A 24302-nucleotide genomic window follows, 5' to 3' on the forward strand; every position below is an offset into this window, starting at 1 on the left:
GAATGGTTTGGACTGGAAGCGACCTTAGAGATGATAGATTATCTTCTTCCCACATCCTGACATGGGCAGGGACACTTTTCCACTAGTCCAGGTTGCTCCATGTCCGCTCCAGCCTGGCCCTGGACACTTCCTGCCATGGGGCTCCCACACAGCCTCTTTGAGCAACATGTGCCAGGCCTCAGCACCCACACAAGGAAGAATTCCTTTCCAATATCCCATTTACCCCAGCTCTCTGGCAGTTTGAAGCTATTCCCCCTTGTCCTGCGAGTCCAGACCCTTTTCCAAAGTCCCTCCCCTGCTATCTTGGAGCCCCAGCAGGCACTGCAAGGGGCTCCAATGTCTCCCTGGAGCCTTCTGTTCTCCAGATTGGACACCCTCAGCTCTCCCAGTCTGTCCTAGAGCAGAGGAGCTCCAGCTTTCCAAGCAGCTTAGCAGCCTCCTCCCCGTGAAACTCGATGCCACCGCAGGCCTTCGGAGCCCTACGGATATCGTTTCCGCAGTCGCTCGGGGTCACTCCCGGCTCTCTCCCCGCCCCCCATGGGGCCCTCAGGCGATGCCGCTCCGACGCCGCTCCTGCTACTCTCAGACCAACGGGGGCCGGGGGGCCAACCCAGCCTCATCCACAATCCACAGTGTCCTCGGCGGCTGCTGCAGGCTCATGGCGCCACACACACCCGGAAGCAGAGCTCTGGAACAGAGGATCATAGCCCCACATTTGGGTTCGTCTCTCCACAGGGCAGGCCAGAATTGCCATGTCTGGACTTTGCAGTTCAGCACGAGAATGAGAATACACCTGCGCCATGTGGGAAAAAACCTCTAAAGACTCCCTCATACGTGGTCTCTCATCTTAATGCCTCGTCACTTGCCAATCCTGAGGCTACACTAACGCCTTTTTTACCTTGAGGGTAAGAAATGCCATTGTTCTGGTGTGCGGCTAAAGGCGCAGCACAGGCAGGCCAGACCAAAAGTTGGGGCAGTGCCCTTCCTCACACCTTTGCTGTGCTGTACTGAGGCTTTTGCTCTGCCCTAAAATCTGGTTCTTCACTCGTCCTCCGGTCTAGCGCAGGTGTTAGGATGAAGCCTCCGGGCCCTTGCCTCATTGATGTAAATAAGATAACAAAAGGGGCTCTTTTCCCTGATGAAGTGAGAGGGTTTATTTCTCATGGGTAGTGAGGAAAAGAGGGAGCAAGATAAAAAGAGGGAAAAAGAGACAGAGGTCAGGGGGCACAGATCTTTTCTAGGGTCTGCAAAGGGTGGCAGGGAGAAACTGGATCCCAGCCAGCCCTGTATGGCCAGGAGGGGAGAGGGACGAAGCTACAGGGCATAGCAGGGGTCACGGAATGTACCATTTACAATCCATCTAGGAAATGCAACAGTCTTTCCTACCTGCTCGATCAGGGGCACATTAGAAGAGCAGTATGGACCTGAGGGGCAGATGCACATACCTTCACAGACTTTGCAGTGGGACTGTGGCTAGAGCTGGAGGTTTGATATTCTTCCTGATAATTTGAGCCATTAAAACAAAGCCAGAGGTAACAGACCAAGTGAAAATACAATGCCAGGTTGCGGAATGAGAATGTTACCTATCTGAACACCAACATAAATTCCTCATCATTCTCTTTGTTTAGGAGACCCAGCCAGTGTCCGTGTAAATGAAAACAAGTGTGAATATTGATTTTTCTTGAATCAAGACTCAGCTTTATGTCCAAGTCAAAGGCAAATAAACCAGAAAGGCTCCACTGAGCACAGTGCACAACTAACATGGAAGACAGTAATTTGACCTCTTATGTAAGCAGTGTTGGAATGGTTCCTCATCCAAAAGGAAGGATGTCAAATGCTTCTTTGGAAATATTTTAACTTCTGTGCATTTCTTTCTTTGTAATGAACTAATCTGTAACAAGCCAGGACATGATTCTGTTCAGTAGAAACAGATCAATGGCAACATTTAGCCTAAAGGTTTTATGAGATTGATCAGGAAGTTCGATTTAGATTTAAAGGCACTGTAGTCATATTTAATTTTATTTCTCTCCGTACTTGAGTCTCTTAAACAGGGACCTTCAATTGGACAGGAACGGGACACTGAAGCAAATTGTAATAGATGACGTAATGGCTTAACCAGAAGCATTTTGTGGGAATTGATTTCTTCTAGGTTTCCTTCAGCCAGCATTTTAGTGTGAAGGAAATCTTCAAACAGGTAAAACAAAAATTCCTGTTGGATTAAAACATGACTGCTATATTAACTTTTCACTTTTGAGAAAATTTTCATGACCTTTAAAATTCAGACTATAGCAAGTATTGTTTCAGCCATTGAAGAAAGTGCTTTTGATAGAGATAGGAGAGGGGGAAACCAAAACATTTCTCAGAGCCACACTTTGAACTCTGTCCTTGTTACAAACGGCACTTGAGCAAATTCATTTGCCTTTGGAACAGAGAACGACAAGGTAACAGGCTTATCATTACGGATTTGAGTGTTCCAGGTTCTTTAGATAGTAAGTGATTTATTCAAGATGATCTCTTACTGAACTAGATCCATTTTGAGAAGGGATATGGATTTCTTAGAAGAAAGCAAATCCCTATGTTAAAACGGTGTGGTGGGTGTTTTTTCTTGTTGTTTAGCTTTTAGAACTTGCAAGGCACAATCGACTTCATAGTTTGAGATCCAAATAAGACCACGACATTCCAAACAGGTGTTTCTTTTTGGTTGTTTTTCAATCTGTATATCTTTGGATTGCAACCAGTAGAACTGTGCTTGAACTGGAAAGAAGTAGCGGAGGTTTCAGAAGTGGAACATACGGTGGAACAGTAAGCTGAGAGCATTGTGCAAGGAGAGGAAAGAGGGGAAAATGGTAAGAGTTTCCTGAGTCGGAAGGGACCCCTAGGGATCATCAAAGTCCAACTCCTGGCCCTGCACAGACACTCCAACAGTCCCACCCTCTGCATCCCTGAGAGCATTGGCCAAACGCTCCTGGATCTCTGGCAGCCTTGGGGCTGTGCCCATTGCCTGGAGAACCTATTCAGTGCCTGACCAGCCTCTGAGGAAAAAAACCTTTCCCTGATAGCCAGCCTAATCGTCCCCTGACACAGCTCCTGGCACTCCCTTGGCTCCTGTCCCTGGTTGCGGAGAGCAGAGAGCAAAGCTGTCCCTGTGCTGCCCTTGAGAGGAGCTGAGAGGTCCCAAGTGAGGTGTGAGCTCAGTGTCCTCTCTGCAGCTGAACCAAATGCCCTCAGCCACTCTTTGTATGGCTTCCCCTCCAGCCTCTTCACTATCTCTGTGTCCCTCCTTTGGACATTTCTCCAATAGCCTGAGGTCTTTCTGACGTTGTGACATCCAAATTGCCCCCAGGGCTTGAAGAAAGCGCAGTCCCAGCCCAGAGCAGAGCAGGACAATCACCTCTCTCGAGTGAGCGGTGCCACAAGATAGGGACAGTTGTCAAAAATCAGCTGGAGAAACAAATCTAACAGAGAAACAGGTGATCTTGGCACAGAAAATGGAAGAAGCAGAGAAAGAAGAAGATGAGGAGAGGATTCCTTTTAAAAGTGAAGAAAATCAGCATGCAGAACAGGGACTAAGCATTATGCATGTAAGTGAGCAAGAGAATAAGTTTGAAAGTGAAGGCAGTTTTGTCCAAACGAAGGAGGAATAGGAAGTCTTTTTGCTGAGAATGAATAGAAAGGTTTTTTTCCATTTAGTTTGTATACGAAGCACACAGGGCTCTAGATCCTTTTGTGGGAAAATGGAGTGTGTAAAGTTGCCAATCATTTTGGAGCGAATTTGGAGGTTTTTGGGGTCCCAGGTGAATTTTGGGCTGAATTCTGGGGATTTGGGGGTTCCCAGGTGAATTGGGGTGGGGGGGGGTGCAATCTGGGGAGATCCAGGTGAGTTTTGAGGGGTCCCAGGTTGATTTTGGGGGAGAATTTTTGGAATTTTGGGGGATCCCGGGTAGCGAGGTTTGGGGTGAATTTGTGGAATGTGAGGACTCCCAGTTGAATTTTAGGGGGAATTTGTGGTATTCTAGGGATCTCGGGGGAATTTTGGTTGGAATTTCGTGAATTTTAGGGTATACATGTGAATTTTAGGGTTCTCAGGTGAGTTTTGGGGATGCCAGGAAGATTTTGGGGTGAATTCTGTCGATTGTGGCGTATCCAGGTAAGCATTTGGAAGTCGTGGGAAAATTTATGGATGAATTTGGGGGGATGCAGGTGGATTTTCCAGGGAATTTTGGTGATTTTTGGGAGTCCCAGATGGGTCTTAAAACCCACCCAGATACCCCAATTCCATCAAATTCACTTTGAGGTGGATTGGAGAGATTTTGGGGTGAATTTGGGAGGTGTTGGGGAAACTGGGTCTTGGGGGTGATTTGAGGGATTTTGGGGTTGCAGGTGGGATTTCGGGGTGAAGCCCTGGGATGTGGGGTTCCCCGTTATTTTTGGGGTGAATTTGTGGAATTCTGGGAGTTGCCAGGTGAGTGCTGAGCATCCCAGGGAGGATGTCGGGGAGACTTTTGGGGATTTTTGGTTTCCCAGGTGAATTTCTGAGGTGAAAAGTTTCAAAAATGTTTTTTTTTGAAAACAAGTTAAAGCCAGAAGGTTATTGAAAATTAATAGATGTGATGCAAGTAGGCAATATGCAGACAATACACAGCGAGACAAATCATGGGAAAAATACTGTGGTAACAAATGAGCGTGTGAGGATGGGATCAGTATAGCTAAGGCTCAGTTGAAGCTGAATTTGGAAAAGCATGCCAAAAATAAGAATAATAAAGGCACCTACGGTTATTTCAGTGGGAAAAGGAAGATCAGAAGAAACCTATCACACCTCCCCTATCCCCCCCCAGCCCCATAAGCCAGACAGGACTAGGGACAACAGACAATGAGAAGGCTGAGGTACTCAACAAGTGTTGGTCTCAATTTTTACTGCCAGTCACTATTTCCATATCTGTCACGTTATTGGACTGGTGGACTTGATTCTAAGCCATAGTAGCAGGTCAACTTTCAGACCACTTGAGGAACCTGAGCATGCAAGACCATGGGACCCACCCAGAGGTATGTCAGGGCCCTGAGAGAACTGGCAGCTCTAGGTGCTAAGGTGCTTCCTCCATCATATTTGAGAAATCAAGGCAACCAGCTGAAGTCTCCAGACACTGTGTTGTATTGACTCCAATACTCTTGGTCTTTTTTGTAAATCTTAGAGCTCTGAGTCAATTGCCGCAGAGGATTCCCAAAGCAGTTTCAAAAATGGAATCTTTGTTATTGGTCCTCATGTTGATCTTGGATATTTCCATTTTCTGCACTCCTATATTTTCGAAACATTTGTAATGACTGAAAAGAAAGCTGAGACGAGGCATTATGCTCTTTCCAGTGATATAAATGGACCAGTATTCTTTTCAGACAAATATATTTTTGCTGCGTCTAAGCACATGTGCATACCTGTGTTTGATTGATGTGTCCAGGTTTTGGCAATGGGGCAGCCACAGGGCCGTCCTGTGACAATGGCCCGGGTGCTGCCCTGTCCCACTTTTTTCCAACAGGCTCCACTTCAGGATGTCCCCCCTGCTGAGAGAAGAGGCTGGGACAGCACCTTTAGAAATGTGACTTTCTGGGTTTGTTTTGTTTTGTTATATTTAAAGTTACTAAAAACATTCACCCTAATTTTTTGATGTGCTGGGTTTGGAGGGTTTTTTTTACAGTTTTGGGTGGGTTTTTTTGTGGGCTTTTTGTCTCTTTGTGGCTTATTGGTTGGGTTTTTTTCTGTGTTTGTTTGGTCTGCTTTGTTTGTTCGTTTGTTTGTTTGTTTGTTACGGTTTTGTATAGTTTTTTAAGCAAATTGATTGGAAAACTGAATAGTCCTCCACTATTGTCCCCTGGATTCACCAGACACTCTTCCTAGGCATCTCCCTGATCCTTTTTGCAATGAGTCTCACATCATTCTCCTGTGGAAACTGTCTGCTTATGGTTTGGATGGGTGGGCTGTTTGCTGGGTGACAAACTGGGTGATGGCCAGGCCCACAGAGTGGTGGGAAATAGAGTTCATCCAGCTGGTCCCCAAGGCTCAGTCTTGGGCCCAGTCCTGTTTAATATCTTTATCAGTGATCTGGACAAGGGGATAGAGTACACGCCCAGGAAGTTCACAGATCATACAAAGTTGGCTGGTAGTGTTTTTTCCTTCTGGAGGACAGCAGGCTCTGCTTCTTCTTCCTCCTGTTCTGAGGTCGCTGCTCCTCTTCATCCCTCATTAAGTGTGCTGATTTTGTCACTTGGATGAGAAAACAAACAATTTTAGCGACAATACTAGTGGCAGGGTACAAGAAAGGAAGAGTTCACATGAATCCCCCCCCAACAACAGACAATACCTGATGGCTCCTCTGCACAGCTTACCGACTACACTGGAACCCATTGTCCCCCAAAGATACTCCCTTCTCCTAGCCCACAGCCATTATGTGAGATGGAATAGAATAACTAAGGTTAAGATTCTCCCTATGTAAATCCATCATACTTCGATTCTGGGAAAGAACATTTCTTGAAGTTCTATCATTTCAGATCATTTGAATTTGAATTTGCATACTAAAAAGTCTAGCCAGAAACTCATGACAATATTAATAGCCCATTCTAGAATGTCCAAGATGATATACCCTTCTTTCAAGAGAATGTGACACCTCACGTGACTTCTCCAGAATTTCAATGAACAGCGGGAGTAGTCTACAAGATTCTTGCTGCCATCTGGATTTCCTGGTATTTGGCTGGTCTATATAAGCCAATCAGCTATTCAGCAGAGGGAATATTAGTGTGATACTTGATGGTATGTGAGATGGAACACAGTAATTTATGGCTTTGTGCATCGTGATGAAGCTGTAAAGAAAGCTCCATAATGCTCAGACAAGGGGGCTGCTGGACTTCAAGCAGCAAAGCCCGAAAACGAACCAGTGAAAAGGTGTCATTGAAAAAAAAAAAAGCCAGGTGGGGAGCAAAGTGATACTTAAGGGCAGTTTACTAAAAGAGGAAATCTAGTGAAAAAAAAGTCCAAGAGTGAAGGAATAAGAGGGAAAATGAAACTAAGGAAGGAAATCAATCTCAGCTCATCATTTCAGAAGCTAACAAGTTGACATTGCAATGATGCATAACTTGAGAAATAATAAATAGGTCGGCACCAAAATCTGAAATATGAGCTACATTGCATTCTGTATTTTAGGGAGTTGTACAACAGTCTGTGATTAAAGATCATTTAGTCCAACTTCCTAGCCAGGTAGATCTTACAGTCGATCAACTTGCTCAAGACTAGCCAAACTGATAAGGAGCACTCTCAATGATGGGGCATCCACAGCTTCTCTGGAACACCCGTTTGAGTGTCTCACCAGCTTCATTGTAGAACAGTTTTTCCTTTTAGCCAATCTAAACCTAGTCTCAGTTTGAAAGCATGGCCCCTTGTCCTGTCTCTGCAAACCTTCCTAAAAAGTCTTTCTCCATTTGTCTTATACCCTCTTTACATATTCAAAGGCCACCATACTGTCTCTCCAGCAACCTCTCTTCTCCAGGCTAAAAGATCCTACTTTTCACAAGAACCAGGTCATAAACTGAGATGGAAGACATCTCAGGAGATCAGATCATCCAACAGCTCAGCCTAAGAATACCTCTGAAGTCAGATCAACTAGCTTAGCGCTGTGTCTGTTTGAATTTTGAAAATTACCAGGAATTGAAATGCTTCAAGGAAGAGAACTCTGGGTGGCTCCAGAAACAGCCTGAGAAACTTGAGCAAACTCGAAACCTCAGAAACTACCACTGCTTTCTCTCCCTCAGCCCAAGCAGTCACAAAGAAGAAGTGTTCCCAGCAGGCTGGGATAGCACACATATACACTACATATACATGACAGGCATCGCCAGCAGTCACATCCTGCTCCTTTCTGTGGCTGGCAAGAGTGAGACTGGATGTTTACATGTGGGCAAACTGGGTCCCTCCAGCAGCTCAGACACTCAGCCTGCCCAGTGACCACACTGAATTCCAGTATTCGCAGTGTCCCAAGGCCACAGCACTACTCCCCTTGCTGGCACAGACCATCACACGCCTCCTAAATCTGTCAGGACTCCCCTGGTCCCACAGCCAGCACCCCACTTGCTCTCCCCCAGTCCACTGCCATTGTTCACCAACTTCTCCACTTTGATCTTTGCTGGTGCTCTCAACACTGGCACACCCAGATGTTCTGCAGCTCTTGTCTCCTGGTGGAAAGGACTTGTAAAGCCATGTTTCCTAACAGGACTTCCAAAACCTTTCAAAGCAACCTTTCCTGGCGTATGAACAATCTCATTCAAATGTCAACATTTCTTTTCCCATATATGAAATCAGAATTTCCTTCTTCCGGGCAAGCCCAAAACAAGGCACAAACTACATTGTGCCTTCTGTTTCACATGCTGACTTGTTTGTAAACAATGCTAGGAGAATACCTGTTTTGATCCAAGCTAATCTCTGGCCCTTATAGTGCTTTCGGTAGTTAGTTTTGCTTTGCTATTTACTTGATGTCCCATTGAATTCTTGAATCATAAACAGACTGTCTGTATAGCAGCATAGCAGTGATGAATAAATGCTAGAGAAGGAGCAAGGTGATTGTTTGCTAGACTCTTCCTAGAAACTGAGAAATCTGTTACTTAATGCTGACCACAGCAGATGGAGGAAACATCCTACATGATGTCAAAGCAATCAAACTGTAATCACTTTTATGATTACAGTCAAGGCACTGCTTTTGCCACCATAAGTGGAGTGCAGGGAATCTTAAAAGACGACACTGTAACTGTTGTCCATGCTCAGTGAGAAAATAATGCTTTTACAGTGGAGCAGGTCTCACCGCAGCTAAATCATGGCTTCAACTGAACACCGCCTTCAAAAAAGCCCACAAAAACACAAATGAAAGGATTTGGAACCCAAGGGAATCTGGGATGGTGACATCAGCTCACTTTGGATTCTTTCCAAATTCTCAATTCCATTTTCTTCTGAGCCAATTATCCCACCTAACCTGAAATGTAATTTATGGATTTCCAACACATCTAGTTACCTTAGAATTCGATTGCCACTAGGCAAAAAGACAGAAACAAGCAGTTAATTTCAGACTGAAACCAAGGGTGTTTAGAACAGAAATACTTGGATGAAACTATTCTTAATAAAACAAAAACTTTTAGGACTTAGCCATGTATTTTTGGAGATGGAAAAAGTTTTACATCCAAAAGTCCCTAGGGAGCTCTCACTCAGTGCAATGCACCCAGAAAGACGCTCTCGCTCGTCTTTCAAGGAGCGATTCCAACCAGAGTTTGTGTTGTACCACCAACTGAAGAGTGCGTGATCGTACCTGTCTCCTGCAGCACCACACAATGGTCCATAAATCATCCCACCTCTTGGCCAGAGGCCACTCGCTTTGGAGAAGGACTATAAAAGAGCGATCCTCTGAGAAAGATCCTTTGAGATCTCTCCACCGACGAAGACCCGTCTATCGGATGACCCATGAGGACGCCCGTCTCGTCTGTTGGTAGCTCTTTTCCCATCCCTTTCTTACCTTCCCCTCTCCCTATACTTTGTTTCCTATACCTCTCCCCCTTACCGTAACTGAGTTGTTGGCATTTGATGAAATGCATTGCTGTTGTTGAATAAACTGATTTTCTGCTGTTGAATAAACTGATTTTGTCCCCTGCACTTTGCCTGTTTGCACCTTTAAGATCAAAAGAACCATCATGACCCCCACTCTGTATTAATAGCAGATCGTGACATTAAATTGGCGTCACGGACAGGATTTTCTGACAGACAGAAGGGATGCAAGGTTGTCTGTAGTCTGTATCAGAGGAAGGAAGTCTTACTCCAGCCTCACCTAGCTGGCCACCTTGGATGGGTGAGCCTGTCTAGAAAGCAAGATGGGTTTTTCCGATTTCCCGCAGACTGCAGACACCTTGGTGTGGAGCATCCCCAGACTCGCTTGAGGGCTCTGTAGTCAGAATTTCACAAAAGATCTACTGGTGCAAAAGGCGGGTCACTGTTGTTGTTGTTGTTGTTGTTTTTTATGATGTTTTTGATACTTGGTGTAGTGAAGAGACAACCTGGTGTTTTGTAACTAAGGAGTGCCTCCCAAGTAGTTTGGTCTCTTCACCCGCACAGGGAAGCGAAGGGGGGCACACAGCGAAAGCTGTTTCGTTGTGTGTGGTAACTTAAGCAATAGACCTCCCTGTTGTATTTTTTACTTATCCCTTCACAAAATGACTGAGAATTCCACCGTAACAGATAAAGCTGCATTTTATGCTCTATTAGCTAAGTGTAGCGCCAGACCGTCCCAAGGTGGGGAGGAATGGGCGAACAGTAATTGGTTTAATTTGGAGAATGTGATTGATAGAATATATTCTTTGCAACATGAATCAAAGTTCAAACTGGGCAAAAATAAAACCATACTCTGCTCAGTTTTGGGAGCTTGTCTTATGGCAGCCATAGAAACTCGCTCTAAGCGAGTTAGTGAAGAAAGTACAATTATAGATTCTTTGCAAAATCTTGTTCAAATTCTGCAAAAACAATTAGATCAAGAAAGGAATGAGAACCGTTTGTTGCGAGATGAAAATCATTTGCTACAGGCTGCCCCAAGAGAAGAAAGTATCAAAAAAGTAAACCAGAATGAAACACACGCAGAAACAGAAGAGAAGGAGATTGTTCACATTGATCGAATTTATCCCCAAAAGGAGTTAACTATAATGAAAAATCTTGGGGAACACTGGTGTCCGAAGTTGAGACCTATGTTTAAAACACAATATACTTATCTTGGTCCTGATGATTTTGTACCAAACATTTCTACAAAAGAAATCCCATATTCTGCCAATGATTCAGCAAAACTGACAAAAGAATATGGGCAACTCCCTCATGAAACAGAGACTGAATATGTATTTCGCGTGTCTCTTACTGGGGGAGATGAGATTAAATTATGAGAAAGTGAAGCTAGTGGGTATTGGGGACATGGGGTCTTCTTAACAACCGGAGATAAGAGCTACCCATGGTCGTTGACCCAACGTGCAGCTTTTTGGGCTGGGGGGCTTAACCCCCTGGAAAGGGGAGACCCTATAGCTTTAGTTGGTACTCCCGACCAACTTTTGGAAAACATTCACAAAGCTGCTTGCCTGCAAATGATACATGAGAGAAAACTGACTACCACCTATGAATCACCTATGCAATTGCCTGTAATGCCTGAAATCATGACCCCTTTAATTCGTGGTCTCCCAGAAACACTCAAATCTACCGCAATTCTCCTTCAAAAAACTGTCGCATCCATGACACCTGTAGAAAGATTAGATCGATTTCTTGGAAACTCACGTGAGCGATCTGGTTCCGTGGACTCTTTCCCTCCCTATGAATCCCCCTCTAGACGGACTCCAGAATCTCCTGACAATAACCGGAAAGTTTGGACATGGAGCGAAGTTGCAGAGGAATTGTTGAATTACAGCAGGAAATATGGACCCCTAAAAGTCCCAGAGGATAAAGTGGAGAAAACTAAAGGTGTTAGACACATTGTTTCTCCTAGTGCTAAGCCAGAAAAGGGGAAATTGAATACTCCCCGTCAGTACTGGTGGTCGTTGGGGTTAAAGAAACAAATTCCTAAAGATGTTATGGATGGCTTACCACTTGACAAGTTGATAAAAATTGTTGTTAATTGGCATTGCCCTAAGATCCTTACATCAAACTCTCCTACTGTCCAGCCTAGTGCACCTCCTCCTCCACCGGTTGTGGTCAGTGAGTCAAACTTAACCCCTCCACAGATTCTGGGCAGTGAGCCAAATCAATCTCCTCCACAGGTTCTGAGAGCTGAGTCAGAGTTTCCTCCTTCTCAGTTTTTGGGAATGGAACTGAAACGGCTTCAGAAGCAGGGAAACTAGAAACCCCGTCTCTCCTGGGTGGGCAGAGGGATGGGGTGGGCGGGGAACTGGTTATTCATTAGAACGCTCACCAGAAATCCTAATACTGGGGACCTCCTGATAACAGCAATGGTTGGCCCTAAAAGGTCACCTGTTACCTTTGTGGTTGACACTGGAGCCCAAATTTCTGCACTAACAAGAAAAGCTGCACAGAAATGTGGAGTTGTTCCAACAAGGAGACAATGCTTTGTTCTCAATGCCTTGGGGACCACAGAAGCTATGGATATAGCTCTGATAAAAATCTTGCTACCTGGAGAGGAGAATTTGTTACTTATCAAAATTGTAATTGGAGATATTCCAAATGATTTATTGGGAATGGATGTCCTTGCTGGAAGACAGTGGGAAGACGAGGAGGGTTGTCTCTGGTCCTTTGGCACACCACGTTTTAATATTAATCTGCTTCAATCCGCACCTTCCTTACCTTTCAGTAAAATTACTAATGTGAAACAATACCCACTTCCCACTGGTGCCAAAGAAGGAATCAAGCCAGTTATTCAGGACCTGAGAGATCAGGGAGTGATAATTGACACTCATTCTCCCTTTAACTCTCCAGTGTGGCCAGTCCGTAAACCTAACGGAAAGTGGAGGCTGACAGTAGATTTTCGCAGACTAAATGCAAACACAGATCCTCTCACAGCAGCTGTCCCAAATTTAGCTGAACTTATAACTTCAATTCAGGAGAAGGCTCATACAATCATGGCAACTATAGGTGTCAAAGACATGTTCTTTATGATACCTATACAGCCAGAGGACATGGACTGTTTTGCCTTCACGTGGGAAGGACAGCAATACACCTTCACTAGGCTTCCTCAAGGGTACAAACACTCCCCTACTCTAGCCCACCATGCTTTAGCACAGGAATTAGAAAAGATACCCAAACCTGACAATGTAGCTGTCTATCAATACATTGATGAAATTCTGGTGGGGGGAGATGAAATAGAAGTAGTGGGGGATAGCCAACAGAAAATAATCTCTCATCTGGAAAGCCTTGACTTACAAATTCCCCCAGAGAAAATTCAGAAACCTTCTCAGGAGGTGAAGTTTTTGGGGATTTGGTGGAAAGGAGGTATGACATGCATTCCACCTGATACCCTAACCTCCCTAGATCAAATTAAAATGCCTGGATCCAGGAAAGAGCTTCAACAAGCTCTGGGATTATTAGTGTTTTGGAGAAAACACATCCCTGATTTTTCAATTATTGCTAGACCTCTTTATGACTTGCTGAGGAAAAGGGTAAAATGGGATTGGACTCCTTCTCAGGAGGAAGCATTACAACTGCTGATTTTTGAAGCAACTGCACATCAAGCTCTAGGCCCTATTCATCCCACAGATCCTTTCCAGGTAGAATGGGGATTTGCCACCTCGGGGTTGTCAGTGCACATATGGCAACGAGGCCCAGAAGGCCCTACAAGGCCTGTTGGTTTTTATTCTCGTGGTTTTAAAGATGCTGAAAAAAGATACACTACCTGGGAAAAGGGGCTTTTTGTTGTCAGCATAGCTCTCATAGAAGTGGAGAAAATTACACGTCAGCAACCAATTGTATTAAGAGGCCCTTTTAAAGTTATTAAAACAGTCACCAGCGGGACCCCTCCCCCTGATGGGGTGGCCCAGAGATCCTCAGTTAGGAAGTGGTATGCCCAGATAGAACATTACTGTAACATCTTCTATGTAACAGAAGGAGCTGTAAAAAATCTGGCTACACAAGAAACTGAGAACTTGGCTAGCAGCCACGATAAACCTGCCTCAGTAATTAAAGTGGCCCCTCCTTTCTCCCCTGAACAATCAGTGAATTCTTGGTTTACTGATGCTTCTGCTAAACGAGAAGGAAAGGTGTGGAAATACAGGGCAGTAGCTCTCCATACTTCATCTGGTGAACAAATTATTACTGAGGGAGAAGGCAGTGCTCAGGTTGGTGAGCTGATTGCTGTATGGAGTGTTTTCAAGCATGAGGTACATAATACCTCTCTTGTTTGTATTTACACTGACTCCTATGCTGTGTTTAAAGGATGTACAGAGTGGCTTCCTTTCTGGCAGCAAAATGATGGGGAAGTTAACAGGATCCCAGTATGGCATAAGGAAAAATGGCAAGAAATTCTAGATATAGCCAATCGAGGAAACTCTGCTGTGGGGTGGGCGGCTTCTCATCAGACAGATGGAAATTTAGCTGGTGAGTGGAATAATGCTGCTGATGAGTTAGCAAGACTAAGTCCCCTGAAAAAGGAACAAATTACAGAGGATTGGGAGCACCTGCTAGAATGGCTGCATATAAAAAGACAACATACAGGTGCGAAAGATTTGTACAAAGAAGCCCTTGCTTGTGGCTGGCCTGTCACCAGGGAAATGTGTAAAACATGCATATCAGCTTGTGAACAATGCCGCAGACGACTAGAAAGGCATCCTTTGGAAGATGACCCTTTGCACTTAAGGAAAGGTAAAGGCTTATGGGACGCGTGGCAGGTAGATTATATCGGTCCCTTTAAGAAGTCTGGTGGTAAACATTTCGTGCTGGTAGGAGTGGAAATAATATCAGGGTTAGCTCAAGCTGAAGCCTTTAACAGAGCTACGGGAGAAAACACTGTTAAGGCATTACAAGAATGGTTTGGAACTTTTCCAAAGCCACAGGAGATTCAATCTCATAATGGGTCTCACTTTACTGCTAAAGTAGTACAGGAATGGGCAAGGGAGGAAGGAATAAAGTGGACTTTTCACACCCCCTATTACCCTCAAGCCAACGGGATTGTAGAAAGGACAAATGGTCTTCTGAAGCGACTCCTAAAACCACATGAGGGAAGTTGGGATCTTCGATTATGGCAAGCTGTAAAAGGTATAAATGATAGATGGGGGGTAAACGGGTGTCCCAAAATAATTGCTTTTTGTCCAAAAGCCCCAAGCATCATTCCTGCACTACAGGGACCTAAGGATCCTAAAAATCCAGCCCATTACCCTGGGCAACCTGTTTTAGTAAACCTCCCTACTGTAGGAGAAGTACCACTGGTACTAAAAACTCCTCTGAATAAATATGCATGGGTAGCCACCAATGCTCTGGGAAAGGAGCATCGGATAAGTACCCGTTGGATTGTTCCATCATTTTGACCTCCTGCCTCTTGGTGGCAGACTCTGTTGTGTTTACTTTTCACAGAAGAACGCGCAGGGACATGGGAACCGGACAAACCATGATCACCTTTTTGATACTTCTCTGTATCCTACCACAACACCATGGCCAAAACTCGGCCGAGTGGCCGTGGTCTGAAGCTTCCATCAGATATACCAGTGCTTTAGGACCCTACCCCAGAGATCGTCACCCAAGCCTTGCGACCGTAGTACTGCACGATTCTGAGGTATACCGTTCAAGTGACTGGGGTTTGGACAAAAAGGACTGGGCTAGGGTACTAATAGGAACAATTGGTGAAGAAATCAAGGTAGGATGCAGAAAAGTGGAGAAATCCCTTCATGAGAAAGCCACTACCATTGCAATCGCCGGGAATTACTTAAAATCAGATATAACTAGTAGCTTGCACTCTAACATCACGGCGAGTCTCTGCCCCACGACAGTATGGACATGTAAAAAGCAAGGCCCCCTAATACTGTGCTGTGGCCAAAGGAAGGTTGGTAACTATACCTTGGACCCTGACGCCAACAACGTCGAAGTTACAAAGCTTTGTGCGGATGAACTTACTGACTGTTGGCATAACTTTACTTTAACCAGACCAACCTATGTAACGTGCTCCTGGCAGAATAACACAACAGATGAGTCCAGCTTGAAAGGTCTGACCTATAGGTTCAAAATAAATGCCATAGAAAAACCCACACTGACGGCAGCAGTTGCATACCATGGTGTAAGCACCCCCTTAGTGTTGGATGACAAAAACAAGGTTTTCCCTCCTTTCGTGGTGACGCAAGGTGATGACTTCGCAATAACTTGTAAATTAGTGGCTGGATCCCTCACCGAACCTGCATACAGTTATGGCATTGGACCCCATGGCCTGACTTTATATAGTAGACACCAAAATCAAGACTGTTGGCTAAATTTAACTGCTATACAATTTTCTTATAAAGTCATGTGTGGAAAAAACAATACAAAATACTGGGGGGAACTTGATGTTAATGTTGTAACACCTACCACCCAACCACCGGTTGTGCTGAGCCCTACGATTTTTCAATTTGGGCCATACGTCATTAGAAAAACTGGCCAACAACAAATATTGTTTAATCCGGCATGGTCTCTCAAACAAATCAAATTGCTGATGCAAAATAATGTCTCAGAAGTTCAGCCAGCTTGTTCACCCTTTCTACAGACTTCTTTTGAGGGATGGACAACCTGGTTGCAGAAACGGAATCCTTCCAAAAAACGAATGGCAAGAGACATAACCGGTGTTGTGGGAACCGGATTGGGAATTTTGAATAGCATTGATTCAGAAGTACTAATGAATAAATTGGCTACCACAGCTGGAGATGTAACCAAATTACAACGGCCCCTGCAAACATCCTTAACAGCTTTGGGACCCAACAGTGTTCGTTACCAAACATATTACCAAGTTGGGAAAAGGTAAATGTAAATGACCACAAATTGAAAATCGATGCACTTGGTGCTACACAAAATAACATCTCTTTGGCTCTCCGTTGTATCCAGGCCCAGTTGTGGATGCAGTCGGTTGCTGCTTTAATTATAAGAGAAGGTGAGGAAGGCACTTTTCCCACTGAAATTCAAAAGATAGTCTGGGACAGTGCCACTGATTTTGAAAAAGAATTCCAGTCCTGGTGGAACTTAGTAAATTTTACCTATGATCCCAGCACAAACACAGCCAGAGCCTTTGTACTGACTATACGTAATGCTTCAGTGCATTCAATATTCCCCATAATTGCATTAAGGTTGAACCATGACGGAGCTATTCTCTATCCTTTCGAGCATAGGGAATGGGCCCGTCAAATTGGTGGGAGGTGGCAAACTGTCAATTTGGAACCTTGCATTGTCCGGGAACAACAAGGGTTTATCTGTGAAAGTAATGCAATTAGAGCTCAAGATATCTGCTTGGACACAGAACGGAACGTTTGCAATTTTGAAATTCATCCAAACGAGATTCCTGAAACAGTACTGGTATATGTAGGCAATGGATGTGCATGCTTTAGAACTGCTTGTGATAGTGTTTTCATAGAAAATTTGGTAGTGAATACTAAGAATCATTCAAACTGTTGTGTCTGTAACTTTACTAGGATTTCAGGATGTGATTTTTCCTATGTAGCCCCAGTTACTTCTCACCATCTTTTGCAGTCAAATTACACACTGATCCACCATCTATTGCCCGCTCCAATTGGAATGAACCTCTCTCTGGTGAAGCAATTGATGCTCCACCAAGATTTGATCGAAATTTTCGAGAAGATCAAGAAAAACGGACAGAAAACTCTAATAGTTGTTCATCACAATGTGGAAAAAATACATCGTGTTTTGGAAAGGGTAAAGACAGATGCTGAACACAGGTGGTGGGATACTCTATTTGGGTGGTCACCTACTGCTACAGGTGTCCTGAACAAATTGTGTCATCCCACCATTGTTCTCTTGATTTTGGTTTTAATTGGTTTTGTTTTATCAGCAATCCTATACATTATGAGTTGGAGAATAATGAAACGGTTAGCACAATTGGCATCTGTGACAAATGTATCCAGATCGGTTACTGTTGGCATCCCTAGGGTTATTGACACAAGGTTTTAAATAGGATAAAATATGATTTTTAACTAGAATTGATAATCTTCAAATTGCAATTAAAATTGTTTAATTAAAATTTTGCTTTAAAAATTTGATTTATTTCTAATCAAAAATTGAAAAATTAAAGAATTGAACAAATTGTTTAAGATTGTTAGTAATCAAAAATTGAATATAATTGATCTGTTTTGTTTTCCTTTTTTCTCCTTTTCCTTATCCTGTCCCTTATCTTTTTCCTACTTCCCTGTCTCTCTTTTCCGGGATATGCTACCAACTTGGACGAGTCCTGAAGACACCACAACTGAAGACTCCACCACGACTGTACAAAGGGTGCTCTTGATGACGATCGTGAGTCACGGGGTGGTGTAAGGGTCGGTCTGAAGTTCCCCTCGATTTTGCGTCCCGACCATCGCAAGGAGACCTCGAGGACTCCCACCCAGGCTGGCTCTGGACAATGGTTTCCTGGCCCGGCCAAGGTGGGTGCTCGTGACTGTGTGCTGGTGTATTGTGTTCACTGGACTGTGCTGTCATGGCACCAACCAGAGGTTGTGTTGTACCACCAGCTGAGGACTGCTTGACCGTACCTGTCTCCTGCAGCAAAACACAATGGTCCACAAATCTTCCCACCTCTTGGCCAGAGGCCACTCGCTTTGGAGAAGGACTATGAAAGAGCGATCCTCTGAGAAAGACCCTTTGAGATCTCTCCACTGATGAAGACCCATCTGTTGCGTTTCCTAGATACATTGTAAATGGTACATCCCGTAACCCCTGCTGTGCCCTGTATCTTGGTCCCTCTCCCCTCCTGGCCACACAGAGCTGGCTGGGATCCAATTTCTCCCCGCCCCCCCCTTTCCAGACCCTAGAAAGGTCAGGACCCGCTGACCTCGCTCTCTTATCCCGCACTCTTTTTCCCCCCACGCTCTCTTCCCCCGCGCTTTTCTCCCGTCCTCTTCCCCCCGCTCCTTTTTTCCCCCGCTCTCTTACCCAGCTCTTACCCCGACGCGGCAGGCAGGCAGCTTTGATCGGTTTCAAAGCTGCGGCACAGGGAGTTTTTTTGCAGTTTTTGCGGTTTTTACGGGTTTTTGTGGCGGGGTCGATCCCTACAGTGGAGCGGGCGCCACATAAGGTTTTGCTGACGAAAAACGGCGAAATTAACATCGGTTCCGCATCTAGTAAAGCCTGAAAACCGTAGTGTACTTAGCACGTCTTAACAACTAACTCCTTTCCTGTGTTTTAACTGTAGTGGGGTGGATATAGTGCAAATTGATAATACCATGGGAATACAGCAATCTGCCTTACAAAAGAGTATAACAAAACAACTCAAGGAAATACTATGTTCGGGAAATGTTTTAATATCTAATAAAAAACTAGCTCGTTTTGCCAGCTGGCTGTCTGTTGAAAAATCTGACCTTGAACTGCAAAATATAAATTCGATTTCATTTTGGGATGAAATGGGGGATTTATTAACTTTAAAAGTAGAAAATGGAGATAAAACTGCCTCTGTATTCCTCCCGATATTCTTACAAATTCAGAAAGTTTTAATTCAGACAGAAAACAACAGACAGCAGCAGCAAAATGATTCAAGCTCACCTTCCCTTTCCAAAAATCCCTATAACCATAACCTGGAAAGCACCCCAGGGTCTCCCTTGGAAATGCAGCATGCTCAGCACGGCTGTAACTGTGCTGAACCCCCAATCCTCCCCAGTATCCCGGTTCTGACAATTTTTCGAAAATTATCAGATCTCCTACCTTGTTCCCTTCCCCTCCGGGCCACGAACACGTGGCCGTATCTGGACAGGTCAGGATTGGGGTCCCAGATAGCATTGGACATGCGGTTCAGGGAGAGGGGGGGGGCCGGTATGGTGACAGACACGTGTCTCCTCCTTCATCCCGCAACACCCTTTACCCTCCGGTCCCAGCCCCTAAGCCTGCCCCCTCCCATAACTCATCCCTGCCCTCGGCTCCACCGCCCCCTCCCCCCTCCAAGACCCTGTCCTGCACGGTACCTGGCGACCCTGCCCACAGGTGTTGCAACCCTGAATTCCACCACCCCTCCCCCTCTCCAGTTTCACATTCCTTCCCTCCAAGCTGCTGCGGGGTGGGGGAGGGCAATGTAGCCCCTGCGAGTTTCAGTGCCGGTGGGGGTGGGGGGGGATCAGCTCACAGCCCCTGGGGGATGGATGGCGCTCCCGTGGTGGGGGGGGGGTGGCCAGCCTCCCGGACCGGGTGGGAGGGGGGATGCCCAAACCTGAAAGTCAGTACCAGGAGAAAGAGTATATACCATCAGTTGCTCCTGTAGTTTATCTTGGTAAGAGAAACAGAAAAAGAAGTTATCAACCTTTGTCCTACCAAGATAAAAAAGAAATTTGTAAAGTACAAAGAGAATTTGGTAGGAATAGTGAAATCTTTAAAGGCATGATGAGAGCCACTTTTAACTCAAACGGACTGGTTCCATATGATATCAAAGAGCTTTTCCTATGTCTGTTAACTCCTTCAGAATATGATCTATGGGAAAGCCTGTGGAAAAGATCTTTGAAAGTGCTTTTACAAGAACTTTTAAAAAGCTCAGATGATGCAAAAGATGCTGATAATAATGACATAACATATGAACACCTATGTGGGGAAAAAGATTGGCATTGCCCTGAAAAGCAAACCAGAGTACTATCTAAGTCTGTCCTAGATAAAATATGCAATGCTGCAGAAAAAGCCTTTAATCAATTACCAACAGTAGATACTAAAGGCGGTTATATTAACATTAAACAGTTTACTTCTGAGAATTTCTTACAGTTTGTGGACCGCCTTCGTACGCAAGTAGAAAGACAAGTGTCTGATCCAGTATTACAAGCTGAATTAATTAAAGAGATGGCTCAGAGGAATGCTAATGAAACCTGCCGTAGGGTTATCCTTGGCCTTCCCCTGGAGCCAGCACCTAGCTTAGCACAAATGATGGAAGCCTGCGCCAGAAAAGCAGAACTGTTCAGTGGACACGAAAGAAATCCAGGACTGGCACACCCAAGAACCATGGCAGCTGTAACACCAGAAGCCAAGAAGCAACCAATGTCACCAGAGCAACTGCAGCACATCATCTGCTTCCAGTGCAAGCAGCCAGGACACTTCGCCAGGGACTGTCCACACAACCAGAAACAGAAGAAGACCAACAAACAAAAAAACTAACTTTACAGCGCGTACCCGCCATTAACACCATAGCGTGCTCGGCTATAAATACTGCGGGCTCCACATTCGCAAAAGACTCTCTCTTAATGAACAAAAAGGGGGAGGATGGGATAGAGGGTGTGGGGATGTATGGCAATGAAAATATCAAATGTTCAGTTAACAAGGTTTGGAAGCCACTAGGTCGTTTTAGGCTTGTGACTACCAGAGGTTTTCATTTCAGGTCACCTGATTGGATAGTCATTACAGTGGACTTACCTAACAGTACACAGGACGTGATGTTAAACCACATGAAACTGGACAGTGAGTACTTTTTTGTCGGTGACACAGCACACACACCCCTAGAGATTGAGGTGGTTCCCATGACCATCAAGGGAAGCATAACTGGCCTCATTCTCCTGGCACGATGTCCTCTACCACCATATCACCTGGCTGAGGGACAAATCCTTGCCCAGGCCATTCCTGTTCCACAGGAGGTCCCAGTAGATGGAAAATCACCTGAAGTCTACTGGGCAGAAGTGGTGGGTGAGGACAAGCCCTCTCTGGCGTGCAACCTAACCCGTGGATCAGATCACCTCCATGTGGAGGGGGTACTGGACACAGGTGCTGATGTGACTATCATACCCGAAAGGATGTGGCCATCACATTGGGAACTTCAGCCTGTGGCAGGCAGAATCCAGGGTGTAGGAGGAGTCAAATTGGCAAAAATATCAAAAAGCATCGTACAAATTGAGGGGCCGGATGGAAAATTGGCTAGCATCCGTCCATTTGTTACAGATTATAAATGCCCTCTATGGGGGAGAGACACCATGTCCCAGTGGGGGGTGAAATTGATTATTCCTAAAACTCCTCGGGATTTTTAGAAGCGGCCACTGTGAGGCGCCCTACCCAAAAGTTGAAATGGCTAGATGATATCCCAACGTGGGTAGCACAGTGGCCGATGAGTAAGGAGAAGCTCAGGGCGCTTGAGGAGCTTGTGGAGGAACAATTGGCTAAAGGCCACATAGAAGAGACCACAAGTGCATGGAATTTCCCGATTTTTGTGATAAAGAAACCAGGGAAAGACAAGTGGAGGCTGCTCCATGACCTCCGGGAAATAAACAAAGTAATTGAAGACATGGGGTCTCTCCAACCTGGAATGCCTTCTCCAACAATGCTTCCCAGAGTTTGGCAATTGGCTGTTCTAGACATCAAGGATTGTTTCCTCCATATTCCCCTACACCCAGAGGATGCCCCAAGGTTCGCCTTCTCGGTTCCTACCATCAATCGAGAGGCCCCAATGAAGCGTTATCACTGGAGAGTACTACCCCAGGGATTAAAATGTAGTTCCTCCATCTGCCAGTGGTATGTGGCCTCATTGCTGTCCCAGGTGCGTGCCCAGAGAGGGGAGGTCATCATCCTGCATTACATGGATGATGTGCTTGTGTGTGCCCCCGATAATTCTCTACTCCAAGACACACTTGACCTAGTGGTTAAAATTTAAACCTCTGCTGGATTTGAATTGCAGGAGGACAAAGTCCAAAGGATGCCACCTTGGAAGTACCTGGGCCTGGAAATCACTGCACGGACCATTGTTCCGCAGAAATTGGAAATTAATTGTAATGCAAAAACCTTAGCAGATCTCCATTCCCTGTGTGGGTCATTGAATTGGGTTAGGCCCTGGCTAGGCCTCACTAATGAGGACCTAGAACCTCTCTTCAATTTATTGAAAGGGGAGAGAGAGCTGCTTTCTCCCAGGGAACTGACCCCAGAGGCAAAGACGGCAATCAAAAAGGTACAAAAGACTTTAGGAGAGAGGCAAGCTCACCGTTACCAGCCCGAGCTGCCCTTCATATTCATTGTCCGAGGGAAACTGCCACACTTACACGGGTTAATATACCAATGGATCAAGGAGCAGAGAGAGTCACTCTTAATCATAGAGTGGGTCTTCCTCTCCCACCAAAGATCCAAAACTATCACTAAGCCACAAGAGTTAATAGCACAACTGATTCGGAAAGCAAGGATCAGAGTGTATGAACTAGCTGGCTGTGACTTCACATGTATTCACCTCCCTGTTAAACTGTCTGAGGAGGGAAAGAACTCTCCTGACAAATTGACTAAAGAGATGTTTGAGCATTTGCTCCAGAGCAATGCCAGTCTCCAATTGGCCCTGGACAGCTACAGAGGACAACTATCAGTCCATGCCCTGTCTCACAAGCTGTTTAATGAGGAATTCCACCTCATTCCTCGTGAGAAGAGGAGTCAGAGACCACTCAAACTCTCACAGTGTTCACAGATGCATCTGGGGCATCCCACAAGTCGGTGATGACTTGGAGAGATCCTCAGACTCAGCATTGGGAAGCTGATGTTGAGTTTGTGGAAGGGTCACCCCAGGTAGCTGAACTGGCAGCAGTCGTAAGAGCCTTTGAAAAGTTCTCAGAGCCAATAAACTTGGTGACAGACTCAGCCTATGTAGCGGGGATAGTGTCCAGGGCGGAGCAGGCAGTGCTCAGAGACATCGAAAATGAGCAGCTTTTCAGGTTGCTTTCCAAACTAACTTATTTGATTTCTCATAGAGAACATCCGTTCTATGTGATGCATGTGAGATCACACAGAGATTTGCCAAGTGAAATTGCAGAAGGAAACCGTCAGGCAGACTCCCTTGCAACCCCAGCAGAACAAGCAACCCCAGCAGAACAAGCATGCCTTCCTGACATCTTCCAACAGGCAAAGCTGAGCCACCAGCAGTATCACCAGAACACACCAGGTCTAATGCGTCAGTTCCAGCTAACACGGAGTCAGGCTCGAGCCATTGTGGCCACCTGTCCCAACTGTCAGCTGCACACCATGCCCTCAATAGGCATGGGGGTAAACCCCCGAGGTCTTGGCAGTTGTGAGGTATGGCAAACAGACATCACACACATTCCTAGTTTTGGTCGCCTCCAATATGTTCATGTAAGCATTGACACATATTCAGCTGCAGTCTATGCCTCTGCCCATGCAGGAGAAAGGGCTATGCATGCCAAACAACACCTAGTGCAAGCCTTTTCAGTGTTGGGGGTCCCTAAGGAAATCAAAACTGATAAGGGAGCAGCGTGTAAGTCCAAGGAGTTCCTGGAATTCGTCCAGCAGTGGGGAGTGGATCATAAAACTGGCACCTCCCACTCGCCCACAGGCCAAGGTGTAGTGGAGCGAGCCAATCAGACACTCAAACAGGTTTTGGCTAAACAGAGCAGTTCAACTGTGTGGATGTCTCCACAGCAGAAGCTCTGCAAAGCCATGTTTACTATCAATTTCCTAAATTGTTCATTTGAGAACATGAGTCCACCTGTGGTACGTCACTTTAACAGTAGTAAACAATTCAAGTTATCCCAACATCCTCCAGTTTTGATTAGGGACCCAGAAACCTGGGAAATCAAAGATCCCTATGGGCTCGTTACCTGGGGGCGTGGCTATGCATGTTTATCCACTCCCTCAGGCCCTCGGTGGATTCCCCAAAAGTGGGTAAAACCGTTTGTTCCCAAACATCCTGCTC

The sequence above is a fragment of the Sturnus vulgaris genome, chromosome W, assembly GCF_052056855.1.
Source record: "Sturnus vulgaris isolate bStuVul1 chromosome W, bStuVul1.hap1, whole genome shotgun sequence".
Classification (NCBI taxonomy): Eukaryota; Metazoa; Chordata; class Aves; order Passeriformes; family Sturnidae; genus Sturnus; species Sturnus vulgaris.